Source organism: Elaeis guineensis, chromosome 2 (genome assembly GCF_000442705.2).
Source record: "Elaeis guineensis isolate ETL-2024a chromosome 2, EG11, whole genome shotgun sequence".
Classification (NCBI taxonomy): domain Eukaryota; kingdom Viridiplantae; phylum Streptophyta; class Magnoliopsida; order Arecales; family Arecaceae; genus Elaeis; species Elaeis guineensis.
Window position 1 is genome coordinate 115,596,931 of NC_025994.2, and position 16,428 is coordinate 115,613,358.

General features: G+C 37.5%; 1 pseudogene; it reads right to left on the bottom strand.

Annotated features, from left to right (window-relative positions):
• Positions 1-1,877: 1,877 nt before the first annotated feature.
• Positions 1,878-5,956, bottom strand: LOC105041926 (uncharacterized; annotated as a pseudogene).
• Positions 5,957-16,428: the final 10,472 nt, after the last annotated feature.

Here is a 16,428-nt window from a genome sequence, read left to right on the forward strand (position 1 = left end):
GGTTGAAAAACCATCACCCTTGGGCTTTAGGATGGGATCCAAGAACAAAGAATGCTCGGAAGAGGAAAATACGAGGATTGATCGGCAAAAGCTGACACAACAAGGTAAAACTGACTATCAGTCGGACTGAGTTCGGTGCCAGTTGCACCAGACAAAGTCCGTAATAGTCCAAAATATTTCGAACAAACTCCAAAATCGGAAAACGAAGACCGGCCCGGAGATCCTCAACATAGAAAGCCACCTGGCCCGGGGGCGGATTATTAACCCGACCGTCGGCCCCAGGGACGAATAGCCAAAACTGCTCCGGGATGCTGTACTGCTCCCGGAGCCGATCGACGTTCGACCCTGAAAGTGAAGAAACCTCCACCTCCGGGGTCGACCGAGAATCGTCGGTCGGGTTCCCCGATTGACTTTCTCGTGGGGAGGTTCTGGCCATGATGCTAGAACCAAGGTCGAAGGATGAAGAAGAAAAAGAAGGAAGAAAATTTCAAGGAAGCAAAGAAAAAAAAATGAGGAGACAAGACTTTCCAAGGAGGAAGGTGGGGACAACTACCTGAGACAAGAAGGACCACTCGACCAGAGTCTCGGCAACAGGGCTACGAAAAGTAGAGTTTTGGATGTAGGTGACCCTATATATATAGTGCCCTCGACGGCGGGATGAGAGCGCGCCCAACAAGGGTCTCCCAGATCATGACACGTGGCGGCATCTGGGCCTTTTCTCGATCCGACGATTTGACGCACCTGCCCCAGATCAGGCCACGTCGCCTCCATCCGCCTGAACGGGTTCGGCCCAATGGCCCCCTACCACATGGCGAAAAAATCGTGATGGTTTGCATTCCCGAGGAGACGGCAGAAACGACGGCTCTTGTTTCCAATGGGATGTCTGACACCGATGGGACGCCTGACACCAATAGGACGTCTGATGCCGGACCGATCATTGGTACGGTCACCAGAGTCGGAGCATGATGCGATGGATATCCACTCCTTTCGTCCGAAGCCATCGTCCACGTGAAGATGCTGGCCAGCACGACATCCGACTCAGGAGTGGGGGGACAACTGTTGGGACATACGGACCGACCCCTTTCATGTCGACTCACCCTTGGGCCAGTCCAACCGGTGCCCGACTCTACCGACCGCACCGACCGACAACTGCCGACACCATCCGACCGAAGATATGTCGGTCAGGCAGACCCATTCCGTTCCCGACTAGCCGAACGGCGGAGCCCGACTCTATCGACTCCCGCCATGCGCCAGACCAGCCGACGGTGTCCCCGGATCTTCATCCGACGTCCCGCAACCAAATGCCGACGTATGGTCGGTCAGCTCTTCCAAACGCCGTACGACTGCTGTGGGCCGCTGTCCTGACAAGGACGAGCGGCATAGCCACCATGGGGCATTGTCCTGCCAAGGACAAAGATTAATCCCAGCGATTTGACAACTCACGGCGTCTTGACAATCTGCGGCGACTCTGACAGCCTCCAGTGATTTGACAACTCCCCCAGTTGTCTGCACCATTAATGGCGGCACCACACCACGCTCTACTATAAAACGGAGAAGGCAACAGTGCTACGGAAGTTCTTTCGAAGCCTCTGGACTCTCTCTCTCTCTCTAACTCTCTCGCTGAGTCCCCCTGATTCTTTTCTACTGTTGCCTAGTCTCCTCTCTGACTTGACCGTCGGAGGGTCCCCGTCGGAGGTATCTCCGGTCAGTGTAGACTTCTCTTGCAGGTGCTCGTTTTCGATGACCAGACGATAAGGAGATTGGCCGCAACATATCTGATTTATATTTTTTCAAATAAATATTACATATGTGAAGAGTTTCCACTTAAAAGGGAAAAAATATAAGGGAAAAATGATTCCAAAGCCAACTCACTCAAGTAATTGGACTATGTGTTTGTATATCTATAAACTGTGAAGCTCTATCATCCTACATGGTTTAAGAAACTATATCCTAAGATCTATTATTTTAGATGACAATTCTTGCAGATATTTTCTCGTGCAAGCATATAAATTGAAAATACTCTACCCTCACCGTGTTCATTCCTGTATCACTAGTTCACAGGGCTTCCAAAGGACCTTTCTACTGCAAGTTTCACTTAAGATGTTGTGAAGTGTGTGCTGGAGTTTATCAACTCATCTCATCATTGAAATAATGCCGAAGTCTCCCCCGAATGCCCCATGAGTGCAACTCCATCTCAAAAATCCACATTTCACACATTGCATGCCAAGCTACCACCGTCAGAAGACCTTTTATTTCTACCGCCCCTTTTGGTTTGTAGAAGGGGAGCTCCATCATACTCGACCAGGGGTTTATCCCCAATCCCATGCATTCTTTCACACTTGAGCAATATCTGCAACACCTCCTTCATTGTTGGTCTCGTGGAAGGCAAAGTACCCGTGCAAATAATTCCAAGCTTAAGGACTGCAGCAATCTCATCCACATACGGTAGGTCTCTTATATCCTGGTCTATGACATCCATCAATTTATTACCATCTTGGACATGGCGCCAAATCCATTCCGCTAAGCTACCATACGCCCCTCCATCATTTGCTTCTCTTCCGGTTGTCAGCTCTAGAAGAACTACTCCAAAACTATATACATCCGTCTTTTCATTCACTTTTGTTGAGTACGCACATTCTGAAAATCAAATAAATAATAATCAAAAATAAATAAATAAATAAATAAATATGAAACTAGAGCTATATATTAGGCAAGAAAGGTACTATAAGAATCATAATTTTTCAGAATTTACCTAGTATTCTAAGTTAGAATATTTCTACTACAACAAAACTAGAATCATTCAACCCATATTTTTATTATATCATAACATCCACTTACCACCGCCTGCCTTCTTGAGCTGCACATTTTCTACATTAGATAAAGTTGAGACTGCAATTTTTACAATTACCGTTTAGACTGTCAGTCATATCATTTTAGTGAAAGTTAAATATGAAGGCTGTCAAAAGTAGTTGCTTACAATACAATTAATATTTAACTAACAAGAAGTAGACGGTTTAAGCAACATATGACTGGGGTAGAAGCTGCATCCAAGATAAATGAAACAAGTTACATGTTACTACGCTTGTATTCCCTAAATTTTGATCCAAGATAGCATTGCAAACCAAATTTCATTTTTCATAAAACCAGTTAATTTCTTATTCACCATGGTATCTCTTCCGCATTAGATGGTCCCAAGAAAAGACTCTGAATTGCAGGCATTCATGCTGAAGGAGAACATGCATTCTATGTTAAAAATAATTGACAAAAAAAAAAAAAAAAAGAAAAATCCTCACCTGGAGCCATGTATCCAAATGAACCTGCTATGCTTGATGCCGAATCAGGCTCACCAGACTTGGCCAGCATCCGGGCCAGACCAAAATCGGCAATCTTAGCTCTGAATTCCGAATCCAATAATATATTGCTGGACTTCACATCCCGATGTACTATCGGTGGGGAGTAATCATGATGCATATAGCACAATCCATGTGCTGCCCCAACAGCAATCCTGAGCCTAGCCGGCCAATCCAACGGCCGTGGACCACTCTCTAATCCACCTCGGACTATCGACGCACCCTCCACCCTCCGCTTCCTATGGAGCCATCGATCCAAACTGCCATTTCCCATGTACTCATACACCAAGAGCTTCGAATCCACGCTCGACACGCAGCAAAGCAGCTTGACAATATTTCTATGCCTGATCGAACTTAAGATCTGGACCTCCGATTGGAACTCCTTCTCTAACCTGGAATCCAATTTGCTGTTGTTGCAGATCTTTTTAACGGCCACGATATCTCTTGCACGACTTCGGAGGTGGATCCTGTAGACCTCTCCGGACCCGCCGCTCCCAATGAGGTTTTCCTCCGTGAGCCCTGGGAGGATGGCGGTCTCGGTGAAATCCAACCGCTGGAAAGAGGTCAGCTTCCACTTGGCGAGATCGTCCCCATTTTTGCTCCTCCGGCGGTCCCTCGTCACGAACATCGCGAACCCAGCCGCGATCACGAAGATCAGTATACCGAGAGCGAGGAACATGATCAGCACGCCCCGAGACAACCCATGTGAGCCGCCCGATCCTTGTTTACAGGATCGGACGTTCAGGAGCAGGTCAGATGCGCAAAGTTGCGGATTATTGAGGAAGCTGTGGTCGTACGCTTGGTTCTGGAGCAAGATCGGAATCTCACCGGAGAGGCGATTGGAGGAGAGGTTGAGAAAGGTGCACCCAAGGTGACCGATCGCCGCCGGAATCATGCCGGAGAGCTGGTTTGCCGAGAGGTCGAGGGTTTTCAGCACCTGCAGCCACCCGATCGATACGGGGATCTCCCCGGTGAGCTGGTTGTGGCTGAGATTGAGCGCGGTGAGCCCTTTCAGCATCGATATCGCCGGCGGGATTTCACCGGAGATTTGGTTCCCTCCGAGTGATAGAGTCTGGAGCTGGGAGAGTCCGGTCATGTTCGCGGGGATCTCGCCGGAGAAGGAATTGTTGTCCGCCGAGAAGACCAAAAGATTCCCCGCCCACGACGGGATATTGCCGGAGAATCGGTTGTTCTCCATCTCCAGCCGTGAGAGATTCCATGGCAGCTTGTCCGGCAAGGTGCCGGAGAGGGCGTTGTCGTACATCTGCACCGTCGTGAGGTTAACGCCGAGGACCAGATCCCGGCGGGAAGTCGCCGGAGAATCTGTTGCTTTGGATCATGATGTTGCCGAGGGTGGAGCAGTTGCCGAGAGACGCCGGCAGGTTGCCGGTGAGGTTGTTGTTAAATACGATGATGGAGTATAAGCTCCACCAGCACAGAGATTCCCGGCAGCTCGCCGGAGATCATGTTGTCATCGACCTCAACATTCCACAGCGGGGAGTTTTCCCCCAGTTGTGGCGGTAGAACCCCGGTCAGACTGTTGCCGAAGAGCCGGAGCTCAGTCAGCGCGGGAGGAGGCCGATGCTCGCAGGGATCTCGCCGGAAAGCCGGTTGTAGTACATCAAGAGGATGGAGAGTTTCGGAAGCTTGCCGAATTCCTCCGGGATGGATCCGCTCAATTGATTGATGGAGACGTCTAGCTTCTCCAGTTCTAACGCACCGATGGATCCATTGATTTTGATATCTCCAGTGAGATTGTTTTTAAACAAATATAGGTACTGCAATTTCTTTAAATTCCAGATACCGGGGGTATGCTTCCACTGAGGGAGTTCTCCGATAGGTCCAATTGGTACATCTGCGTCAATTCTCCGATGAACTCGGGGATCTCGCCCTTCAAGTTAGTCTGGGCCATCCACAAGAAGCCCAGCTGAGTCAAATTGCGGAATGTCGAAGGGATGGATGTCGGAACGAAGGGATTATATGCAAGCAAAAGGGTTTGGAGGTTTGAGAGGTTGCCGAGCTCAGCTGGGAAGGACACATTGAAGTGGTTGTTATTGAGAGCGAGATATTCGATCGCCGGGAGCCGACCGATGGAGCGGGGAATATCTCCTGTGAGGTTATTGGCTGAGAGGATGAGGGTAGTGAGACGGGGAGAGAGACGGTAGATATCAGAGGGGATCACGCCGATGAAGTAGTTCTGGGAGAGGTCGAGGTACTGGAGGTTGGAGCAGTTGTAGAGGGACTTGGGAAAGGGGTGGTGATGTAGTTGTAACTGAGGTCGAGAATGGAGAGACTTTGAGGTCGCAGATGGTGGCGGGGATCGGTTGGCTGATGTTTTGGTTGACGAGTGTGATATTGGTGATAGAGCCATCGGCGGAGCATCCGATTCCGGTCCAGTTGCAGTGGCTGGTGAAGGTGGAGTCGTTCCAAGAGCTGAGAGCCGAGGGATTCCCCCAGTCCTTCTTTATCCGGAGGAGAATTTGCTTTTCTCCGTCAGCAGTTGTCGTCTGGGATGCCGCTTGAGAATATAGGGATACGATGCTGAGCAAAAAGAAAGAAGAAGAGATGACTGTTGCCGCCATTTTTGGTGCTAGGGCTGAAGCCACCCAAAGGGGTCGAGTTCGCGGGCTTTTGTGGAGAGCAAAAGTGGCGTGCGTATTCTTCACGGCTGGAAATGAATGCGGACGGGCCTGAGAACGCCTTGGAAAGTTCAAATACAGAAGTCCAGCCTCAAAATAAAAGAATATTGAAGCAAAAATGGGGGTGTTTACTGAATATTGAAGGGTTGCACCAATTGCCACCCGTCTCCGGTCATCTGGTCAAAAATTCAAAGTCTTTTGAGGACTTGTTCACCGTCACTGATTTTTGGAAGAACGGGAAGTGTGTATAGCATGTGGATTACCAACCGAATGTCACGTAACCAGTCATTTGTATATTAGTGGGGTCCACCGGATATTGAAATTGATGGCCTGCATGCTGACCGGAAAAATGCATTGCTGAATCCTGAGCTTCGATTTACACTACGCAACAGGAGCGCGTCCAAAATCTAAAGAAGCTGGGTCACAATGAGCAATCCATCTCTATTGTCATTTTGTATAATCCAGCCTTCGCTACTTGTCCATGACTGCCATTATAATACGCAATTATGTGCCATATATAATCAACTTGATGATTTTCCCCACCTATGAAATCAGATTAAATGGCATTTATTGTCATTAAAAAAAAAATCCAGAGTAAATATATTAATTTTCTATATTCATTTCTCATATAGGCGCATGTTTAGATATAATCACCGAGGGTAGAAATTTTTTTCTAGAAAAGGATCTGAGAAGGGTAAATTTATGAGTGAAATTGAGATAAACTTATATATCGAAACTGTGTAAGCTAAGGAATTTGGGATCACTCAATCTTCAAATACTAAATCTTCAAACTCACAAGAAGGCATACATGCACACATGCACGAGCATCAATACGCGTGCAGTATCTCAAACATCTCGCTACTCTATCCCCATTGATACTCAAATAGACTGCTGAGCGCTCTTCCGGTAGTGTTACGCTTCAACCATTTTGCTCATATAAACCAGATCCTGCTATTTTTCATGCAGATAAATGCGTGCAAGTAGACATGATCCAGTTGTTCACGTTTGGAATCCCTTGAGAGGATAGAGATCGAGGAGGTTTAAGTGGTCCGATCATCACCACGGAATCCTCCTACCAGCTTATGTGTAGCCATGTACAGAGGGAGATCACATACGTAACAACTATTGGACCAGGGGAAACTGGGAATTCATCCGCTCACTCTTTGTGCCTTGCAACACCAAAACAAAGGGCTGTTTCAATTACCACATGCCAATCGCCTAGTCAAAGAACCTAACGGATTGCTTGGAATAACTGCCTTCAGACCCGCCTTGTCTGACTGCGGCGAAGGCAAAGTCGTCTTGAAAGCTCAAGGAAAGCCACTCTTCCACCCTAGCGTTTAATGAAGCATAAAAGTAGTTTCAAAGTGTGAAACCATTCCCTCGATCTCCACGGGGCTACCTGCAGGCGAAAGAGGGAGGAAATTAAGAGGACGAAAAGGATGGGAGCCTATTTCCCACGACTTCCCGGTATTCTAAAGATGCAGGTTTCGAGAACCACGAGTTCCGTCTGGTGGTCTTGTGCCAATGTCGCTCGCTTTAATCAAGCAAGTAATGGGGCCGTTGACTTGGAAGGCCCAGAATGCAGGCTGAATTAAGATAATTCTTTGCGCACCGTGGATAGTGTAAAAAATTTAACGTAAAATTAATCATCTCATTCAATTAATTTATATAATTATTATTTTTTAATATATATTTAATATCTATAGATCAAAATTTTTGTTTAAAAATTTTATATGATAAAAATATTTTTATTTTTTTAAAAAAATTATGATATCCTGTAACGTAATATAGTCCAGGATGTCATAATATGGCCTAAGATATCATAATATGAGAGGAGTATTTTTATCCAATCACTTTCGAACACGCATTTAATACCTGCAGATCGACTTTTTCGTTTGAAAATTTTGAATGACAAAAATATCTCTATTTTTTTAAAAAAATTATGACATCCTGTACATATTATGGACACAGGATATAATATAGAATGTCATAATTTTTTCAAAGATAAGGATATTTTTGTCATACAAAATTTTTAAACGAAAAAATCAATCTGCAAGCATTAAATGCATGTTGAAAAGTAGTGACTACGTAGACCAATCAAATGAGATGATGCACTCCATGTCGAATTTTCTACATCACCCACTGTGCACAAAGAATTTTATCTGAATTAATTACTGTCACTTATGTGTGGGACTTTTGGCACCCATTTTTCTTCTAACACCCTAGTGTGTGCTCGTGAACAGTTCTCTAGGACCATGGATGGCAATTAAAGCCGATCTATTAGGTATCCTGTCCAATTCAATCCAACAAAAATTTAGAACATACATGGATTTTAAATAAAAAATTCAAAATAGATTCAACTTAGATTCAGATAATAATATGTCTCTCCTCAAGCCTGACCCAACTCAATCTATCTTATCTACCAACTGACCTAATCCACATCATCTACTTTATCCAATCAGACCCAATCCGAGATAGGTATCAGGTGGGTATGAGCATGAAACTTTTAATTACAGGATGAGTATGAGTACTGGCCGATTTGATTCATACCCGATTTGTTGCCAATCCCTATCTAAGACCAACAAAAATCATATTGGACAAACACTACAAAAAAGAATATGGAGTGAGCTTCTAATTTTGTCATATTTTTTTTAATGTTCATCTTAAATAAGAAATCTAAAAGTCAAAAACTCTTTCTACTAACAAAGTCGTGGGTTCCATGATTAAAAATAAGATGTGGCATTCTCCTTTTTCTTCTTTTTAGAATATATATTTTACTGATACGTACTGTATAGCTAGATGATATATATCAAGCAAATTAATCATCAAATAAGTTAATACACGCCTCTAGATAAATTAATATATAGTTTTTAGAATATAAAATTTACCACTATACAGTATGCGGCTAGATAATATACATATAGAAAATTAATCCTAGTAATTCAATATATACCTTCAAATATATTGTTATATAGTTTTTGTACCATCATACTCACCACTATATATTAGCCAGGATGCTATATATTTATCAACTTTACAATATATAGCAAACTGCCACTGCAAGAAAATGAACCTTTGACAAGGACTTTTGTCCTTGACAAATACTTTTGGCGGGGACAAAAAGTCTATGTTAGGTCCTGTTGGGTTTTCTAGGTGATTAGCATATAGATTTTTTCATCTTATGAAAATATGTAGCGAAAAGATAAAATTAAAATTATTTTAATTTTAATCATATTCGGATCTAATCCCACAATCACCTAGGGGTCATATAACATACCATGAAATAAAAATTTAAGGTCTGAAATTAAAAATAAGGAAGAAAGAATGATTACCTTAATTGCAAACCCTTGTTCTTACTTGGATCGGATCCTGTGGATATTCAGGGTTTCTGTCAAAATCGTGCACGTGCCCGACCTCTGCTGGTATCCACACGAAGATAATCTGATCGAAGCACTAAGGCCATCGGAGTGTTAGCACCTTGCAGGCCTCACTCTTTAGCTTGGATCTAGCCTTTCTACTAAAACTAGTTGAAAGAAAAAGCCTGTTGCACAAACCCTTTGCGCTAATTCACAGGAACTTTTCTAGAACACCAAGAAGAGGAAGAAGAACAATTCTTCTTCTCTTTCTCTCTCTCTCTGATCTCATCTAGAGTAGAAGGTGGTTAGGCATAGAGATCAAGAAAGGGAGGAAAAGGGGCTGGAGTGGTTGGGGCGGCAAGAAAGAAAACCTTATAACTTTTTTTTTTAGTGCACGCCCCTCTTCCCTTTTTATTTGTGTCACACAAAAATCCCTTTCCCATGCCATAACTAACTCCTAAACCAGATAAGGATTAGCACAAATCGTTAGGCTTTATCCTAATCTAGATAGGACCCCTAACTAACCAAGAAACAAGGAGAATGCCACCTTATTCTCACACGCACGCAAAGAAAGGATGTGCATGAGATTTCAGCACCCCCACCCCTCATGGTTGGCTAGATAAGAGAGAGAAGCCCAGTAAAATTGGGCTAAGGTGGTCTACTTCAATTGGATCCAATTTGGGTTCAATCCGAATTCAATTCGAGCCCAATTCAATGTAATTCAAAAAGGCTATCAAACCTAATCCAATCAGGATTGAAATCTAAGTCTAACTTGGATAATTAAATCTAATAATCTTAAATTAATTTAAATTAAATTAAATTAAATTTAAAATAATTAAGACTTGATCTATTATTTAATCATATCCAATCATATTGTAACTCTTGCAATTAAGTTCTTTACTAATAATTAGCAGTTACTAAATTTGTAACTCTTACAAATTAGCAGTTTCTAAATCAAACCATCAATCCAATTGATAATTTGATTATAACTCAAGCTATTGATCAGGTCAAACTCCTTTTGTGTGTGGCCCTTCAATTCTATTCTGTTGGTAGTGAGACATACCGTAATCTCCATCATAGTATCATCGAAACTCCTTTCGATGAGTTGGAATAATTCTAACTCAACCCAACAAAGATCATTGATCTGAACATAATCCAAATGAGTTCTCACAATCTATCGGTGACATCTAGCAGTATGTAGTGGCAATTCGATAGAACAAAAAAATCTGAACCCCTAAGTTTAGTTACCGTATGATCAAATTCTTCTATCGACAGTTTCGACAGGATGCAGATCATAGAACCTCACCAAATCTTAAGTATCCGTTATATGTCAGATATAATTAACTTGAGTCTAATCATGAATCTCATAAAAACTCATTTCCATAATCACGCTGCTGTAGCCACAGACTTAAAGACTCAGTCTTCTAAATCGTATAGGACTACTCAACTATCAAGATCGATAGATCCCCTATAAATACGCACTCTACTCCTATAGTGAACCTACTGCAGCCAATGAATACCGTAAGATTTCGAATAGTTAGAGATCATGTTTATATATTGTCAAACTACAGCAACCTACTGTGAGCAACGAGGCACCACAGGTTAAAGAACTACTCGTACACAACTTATCGAGATACTTACTGACGAATGAGTAAACATCCAAATGACTTTTTATTCTTAATCACACTCAGTATCATTATTCTCTAACAACCACCTGCACTCTTGCTCTAATATCTCTGTACTGTAGACTCGAGACTCATTTATTCAAAAAAAAATGATCTGTGCACAGATCTTAATAGATCAATCATCATCCCCATGATGATTCAACGATCGAAAGCATTCAGGAGTTAACCTATAATGACACATATCTCAAATACTTAACTTTTGAGAATGTGTCATTGTCCATTTACTCCTTGAATGATTCACAGACACATTAGATGTAAATGGATTAAGAAAAATATTTATTTATTAATTTTAATAAATCAAGTATAAAAATATATCTTGAAAAAATTCAATGTGTCAGTCAATCATTAACTTTTCAGATAATACATTCAACAGGTCCTTGCCTATGTGGCTGTTGTTTATTCTTTAGACGAGGACAAATATAGTCCTTGCCAAAAGTTGATTCATTGGCAAGGACAAAAATTATTACCAAAAGAAAAAATATCTTTGCCATTTTTTTGATAAAAATTAATTATTTATAAATATTCAATGTTTTGGCATAGATAGTACAAGCTAAAAATTTAATATTCAACTTTTTAGCAAGGATAGTCGAAACTAAAAATTAAATGAATAACTTTTGACAAGGATAGTCCAAGTTAAAAATTAAATATTCAATTTTTTGGCAAGAATAGTGTAAGCTAAAAATTAAATATTCAATTTTTTGGCAAGAATAATTCTAGTATAAAAACATAACCAATATCCTTTTTGGCAACGCAAATCCTTACCGGAGTTCAAAAATATCAAATTTGTCACCAAAATTATCCTAGCTAAAATTTATTAATAATAATGAGTAATACCTTTCTGGTAAAGAAAATTCTTGCCTAAGGTTATAATATAGATTTTTTTGGCATAGACATACCTTACTATCTTTATGGCAAGAAAAATCTTGATCTAAGCTGAACTTTTAGCATAGACACTTCTAGTAGATTGTCCTTTATATTTTGTCCATATACACATACACAATAACTTCAAGATCTGCTTTGAATACCACATTAATTATAATTTATATCTTTATAACAAACCTGCTTTAATGCCATATATAATATCATTTTCATATCAATAATGCACATGTCTCAAATGTCATCATTAATTTCCATCATAATAATAAAGTACTACTAAATAAATATATTTTAAATCTAAAAAATAAAATTTAAATGAAAACTAAATCTGCACCAAGTACACATAGTCCAATATTAAGCTCCAAAATACACATATCCAAATAAATCTAAATAACTAAATCATCACTCTAGAATGTCAAAAAGAAAAGCTCCAAAATAATATCAAAGTCTTTATGTCATTGCATCCCATCATTCTTTATCTTCACATCCAAGTCCATGATCGTTTTCATCCTGCAAAAATTTAACAAGAAACAATCATATTCATAGTCAATAAACTACCATCTTATTTCTATTTAAATAAATGAATTAAACACTAACTAGTAATAGAAGTTATTTTAAAGCACCATTTTTATTAGATAAAATATTATAAAAGTCACTTATCCTTTATAGAGATTGAAAAGCTGACATTTTTGGTGGCATATATTGAAACATCTGCTGTATACATGTTCTAAATATTTCATCAAATTATTGTTGCATTCTTTATTCAAGTTGTTGCTCCATTCACTGTTGGAAAAGTTTTTCCATCTGAACTCTCTCAGTCTCCATTGAATTATGCAGAGTTTCTAAATTCTTCTCAAGTTCTGCTATCCTTTGTTGATCTGCAAATCAAAAGCTTGGAGTACCCTTAGAATAACTCTTCCACCCCGATCCCTTGCCACAAAAATGTCCAAATCTTGTACCTAAAATCTCAACTAGTATCTCATCTCGACTCATTTGAATACCATCTGCTACCATTGTTGGTCAATAAGACCCTTCAATTTTTTTGCATTACATTACAATAGATCGTAAACAACAATAGAAGTATATATTATACATTCAAATATTTTTTATAATAGTAAGTATGCATACATGAACATCTACAGATCTTTCATCAACAAATTCTATATTTTCTTCTTTTGTTTTTCGAGTATGCTTATGATACCAAATTTCAGCTGCATCCGACATTTGTCCATTATTCTTTTCATCTGTAATGATCAAAAAATAAGTTCATTAATAAGTATCAATAAAATTAAGTAACTATAAAAAAAATATTAATGATTAGTTTGTGTATGGAAGAATGTACCATATTATACTCATATTCTACAAATAGAATTGGTCCCGTGGTATGCCTACATCTTGCACCCTTACAGTTTTCTAAATTTCTCTTACTTTTTGCCTTGTAATTTTAATTTTAACAAATAAAAAATAATTAATATCCAATAAGTTTTAAATAAAAAGAATACATTTACTTGACATGCATATATTTCAAGTTAATATGATATGTCTATAATTATAGTAACTATTAACATAATTTCTCGTACTGGTATGCTTCTGAACTGAAATGCTCACCATTTGCTTCCACAAATCTGGAGTCAAGTCTTTGAGAGGATTTTCCACACTATAAGAAATATCATTTTTTACAATAAATTTATTTATAATAAAAATATATTTCATCGCAAATAAGATATTAGAATGAAAATAAAATTTATCCCTAATAATTATTCATTTACGATGAAAATTATTTTTCATCGCAAATAGATGCATATTTGTGATGAAAATTTTTTTATCATAATTATAAATTATTTATAATGAAATTAATCATCATAAATAATAAAATATTTATTTAATTTTAAATTTTTAAATATTAGCAATGAAAATAGTTTTCTCGTAAATAATAGAAGTATTTACCATAAAAATTAAATTTTTATTGTAAATACTATTATTTATGATAAAAATTTTCATCACTAATATATAAAAAAAATTTAAAAATTCACAATTAAAGATTACTTGCGATAAAATATTTACATCATAAATAATAAAATATTGATGATGAAAATTAATTTTTATCATAAATATCAATTATTTACAATAAAAATTTTTATCTCTAATATGTAAAAAAATAAAAAATTTAAAAAATTCAAAAATTAGAAATTATTTGTGATAAAAACTATGCATCACAAATTATGAAGTATCGACGATAAAAATTAAATTATTTATGATGATAATTTTTCATCTCTAATAGATGAGAAAAAATAAAAAAATTTAAAAATTTAAAAATTACTGATTATTTACGATGAATATATTATGTCTCAAATAATGAGTATTTATGATGAAAAATCATATTCCATCGTAAATAATTATTTATTTATGATAAAAATTTCATCGCTAACACTACAATAAAATTAAAAATTTTATATTTTTAGATATTTATGACATAAATTTATGTCGCAAATAATTCAACTATTTACGATAAAATTAATTTTATGTTGCAACTGAAAGTTATTATCGATAAAAATTTCATCGTTAATACATTAAAAAATTAGATAAATTAAAAATTAAAAATATAAAACTTATTTGCGATGGAAAGATTAATGTCGTAGATCATCAGAATATTTGCGATGGAATACTAATTTTTTATCAAAAAATATTGAGAAATTATGATGAATTTTTGTATCACTAATAATTAAAAATTAAAAAAATATAAAATTTTAAAAAGTTAAGTATTTGCGACTTAAGAACAAGTTTCGTCCTAATAATCAACTTTTAACGATAAATTTTTTAGTTACAAATAATTAAAAAATAAAAAACTAAAATAAATTATCAAATAATTATGACAAAAATACTTCCATTGTTAATAGTTTCAGTATTAGTGACGTAAAATTATATTTCCATCATCAATAGTTGATTTTTTAAAAAATAAAAAATAAAGATAATTTGTGACGAAAACTATTCATCATGAATAATGAATTATTTGTGACGATAAATCATAATATCATCATAAATCATCGATTATTTATGACAAACATTTTTAGTCGCTAATAGTTGAAAAATATAAAATTTTAAATTTGAAAAAACTAAAGTATTAGCGACTTAGAAGGAGTTTCTGTCGTTAGAAGTGGTTTTAGCGATGTAAAATTTCATCGCTAATGTTTAAAAAATTTTATTAAGTTTTCATATTGAAGGATATATATTATAATATTTTTTTATATTTATAAAAAATTATAAGATAATTTTAAAAAATAATATGTTCAAAAAAATCTTGATGTAAATGGTGGGGCACATGAAAAATCATATATAATGTAACTTCAACCGAGAAATGTTTATTCATCTAGTTATGTAAATATCTTACATTAGACTCTTAAAATTTATATAGGAATCTTTGCTTAATTTCCTTCATATATGAGCTCTGCAAGCTGGAGAACGTAGTGCCCTAGTAAATTACATGATTTGATTTCGATGATAATCGGTATTTACATGATTTAATTTCGATACCACATGATTGATCAAACAGATAGGATTAATTTAGATTCCCAACTAAAAGAATAATCGCAAAATCGAAACAAATTTAGAACAACCCAAACCATAATAAGATTAAATTAGAAGTGTTTTGAACTTCTGAGCAGATCTAAAACATATGCAATCAAAGAACAACTCATCGATCCCCATGCAATGCTCTCATCTGCGGATACTTGTGGATTTTCAAAAGAAAATAGAGAAAATGACCGCATCACCGACAACAGTGGACTCGATGACTAAGCTATCACGAAGCTCCAATTTCTACTGACTTGATGGTCACCGGTTCCATCTCCACCAAACCCAACAACTGGAGCTTAGGGGGAAGGGAGGCAGCGACGACAGAGTGGCAGACAAACCGCAGGGAGTGGACACGGTTTGATCTTGTTCCAGGAGTAGGCATTGAGTATGAGATTGGGATTGTTACTTCGTACCAAGAATGTATACACACATATACACACACACACATATACATACATACATACATATCTATATCTATATACACACACACATATATACATATTATTATTGCATTATCCAAATTAAGAGATGAATGAAAAATGAATGAAAAAAAATAATACGGGGAACAAGACATATTTTAAATTTTTCATTTAAAAAAATTCTTCTTTGAATGAGAAATTTTTTTTGTTGATTATTAGCGACGAAAAATAATTTTCATGCTAATTATGTAATTCATGATGAAATGATGTTTTTCGTCATAAATAATAATTTTTTGGGGCGTTAATTTTCCAATGAAATTTTTTTATGGCGGGAACTATTAGCGATGGAAATCTTTTAATTTTCGTCGCTAATAAGCTAAATAACAACAAAAATTTTATTTTTGTTAAAAATAATAATTTTCGAGATGTGAATTTTTTCAGCAAAAAATTTTTTATGTCGGGAATTATTAGCGATGGAACTTAATTTTCATCGTAAATAATTATTTATTCAAATTATTGATGACGAAAAG